Source organism: Wolffia australiana, chromosome 10 (assembly GCF_029677425.1).
Source record: "Wolffia australiana isolate 7733 chromosome 10, ASM2967742v1".
NCBI classification, from domain to species: domain Eukaryota; kingdom Viridiplantae; phylum Streptophyta; class Magnoliopsida; order Alismatales; family Araceae; genus Wolffia; species Wolffia australiana.
Genome location: NC_135844.1, coordinates 11,837,718 through 11,840,159, shown reverse-complemented (window position 1 = coordinate 11,840,159; position 2,442 = coordinate 11,837,718). Strand labels below are relative to the sequence as shown.

The following is a 2,442-nucleotide window of genomic DNA, read 5'->3' as shown; positions in this document are numbered from 1 at the left end:
TCCATCTAATTAAGAGACCTAGGTATTCAACTTATGTTGCGTAGATATCACTTATGTTGTGGTCAAGCTTAGCAAGTCCATGGATATACCAATAAATTTCAATTAATAGGAACTTTATTGTTTGGTGCTCTATGTCCATTTTGCACCTAGGCAAGGTTTCTCTTTTTTGGTTCCATAATGTAACATACTTGGGCAGATTCAAGCCGAGCAGTTCCTCGATTCTTATTGTGTATTTTCCATGCCAAACACTAAAATATTTGTCTTTTTTATTTAGACTTTTATTTTATCACAATTCTGTGGTAGTGTCTTATAGAGATAAAAAGTCAAACAATTTGGCTGGATTCTGATCTAATCAACAAACATTCATTTTACGATGAAAATGATGATTAGATAATATATTTTTACCAAACCACTGGAAATTTATATACTTGGATCAATTAGACACTGAGAACCACAAATAACATCCTACTTATTATAGTAATATCACATATTTTATATCTATTTTATTATTATAATGTTCGTACATACATATTATTGGGGCTCAATTTAAAACAAATTGCAATTTTTACAGAATTTTAAGACATCAAATTTGTAAATAAATTAATTTTATGATTCTTTATGATCAACCATTTGTCAAAATGTGATTGTTTCGGATTATGGGAAATCATTAGTTGGGGGAAACAACTAGCTTCAAAACCATTTTAGCTATAATAAAGATCTTTTTGACTTTGAAAATGCAAAGCCAGTGACAAAAAAGGCATGCTTTGAATTGAAATTTATTTATCTAACATGCAGGAAACACACTAAATGGATATTAATTGAGGATTGAGTATACAATAAATGCACCTAACACATTAAATGTTGCCCACATGAGGCAAAATGTGATTGGACAAGGGGAGAAAATTCATTAATACCTTGTTAAAAACTTTTTACATTATTAATTTCAGTTCTACATTTGGAAATGTGACTAGAGGCAAGCTTCAAATGTGGATTTTTATGCTTATCATTTTCACTTTTTTAGTGACTTTGAGAATTCACCTCAGGTAGCTGATTTTAGTTTTCAAGTGTGGATTATATTCTTAGATAACACATTATGAATTTGGAGAGTTCGAAATAGTTGATCATTTATTTTTCATCCTCTATCACTGTCTTTGATCACAGGTATTGCAAAGGAAATCGTCGGATGCCCCAAGGATCCTATGTCAAAAAGGAGTTTTGGCCTGAACTTTTATGAGTTTTTCTCTAATATGCATTAATTACCTCAAATCTATAAATTGACCTCTCACCGTTAATGTAAAGCTACACCCTTGGACTATGTCCCCAATTAAGTTTGTCAGATTTATTTGCATATTAAAAATATTTGGGATTAATTCTTTATTTTCAATAGTGATGGACCTGGGTACTAGCAGATCTGAGTGACGGATTGAGTTTGGATTCACCCTCACCTCTCTATAGTCCACCATTGTCTCTGATTTTTTCTGGTGCTTCTTACCATCCATCTCCGAGATAACCAGCAGCAGTCATCAATGACTGTCATTCTAGTCTATTGTGTGCCATCTCGTATCCACTAGGTCTAAAACTCCCATTTTTCCTACTCACTCTGTGAGCACCATGTGCACCTTGTACTACCAACCGTCACTTGGCACTACCAAAGTGAAACCAAAGATACTTAACTACATTCAATTATTGTCTCCTACAAGAAATCAAATACTATTTCCAAACTTCATTTATTAAATCTTGATAAATTATTTCAGCTCAGTAGAACGTGGGTCTCGAAAACCCGATGTCGTAAATTTTAATCCTATCGAGCCTGACTATATTCATTGCTGTAGTGAATAAAAATAAAGTACCTTCAAAAGTGGAATTAAAACTGCAGTTTAACCTCCTTTAAAGAGGAGTTCAATTAAAAAAATATTTAAATCTTGCTTAATCAATCAGAGGTCCAATTGATCACCTTGTCTGTATTGTAAGTACACAAATAGAATAAATATTTTAGTACTGTTTTAGATGTACTTTTGAATTTTTTCTTCCAGGAAAGCACATTTATTCTATAAAAATATAAAATCTTAATAATAGATATATATAATGAATTTTTATTTTCAAATACAGCCCTATGTGGATTTGACCCTTATTTTCTACGTGCTCATTAAAGCTGGAATAATATAGAGAAGATTAGTTTGGCCCTTGCACAAAGATGACACACCCCAGTGGGGAACTTATATATATGCTTGTTAGGAAGTTTATAGATATTTTTCCATGCATGAGATACTATGAATAATATTTTAACACTAATTTCACTTTTTGAGACGGATGCCAATTAAATAAAGAACACAATTTTTCAAAAAATATTAAAAACTTATTTTTTCATTGAATTGAACATAAAATTCAATACAAAAGTATGACCTAACACATGCTCACAGCTCCCGCATGCAGACGATTTTT

At 31.7% G+C, this 2,442-nt stretch overlaps 1 non-coding gene across 1 annotated transcript; it reads left to right on the top strand.

Annotated features, from left to right (window-relative positions):
• Positions 1 to 2,126: 2,126 nt before the first annotated feature.
• LOC144709020 (U6 spliceosomal RNA) lies at positions 2,127 to 2,230 on the top strand. The gene has a single exon (XR_013582956.1). It is a non-coding gene; the product is annotated as a U6 spliceosomal RNA (small nuclear RNA).
• The last annotated feature ends 212 nt before the right edge of the window (positions 2,231 to 2,442 follow it).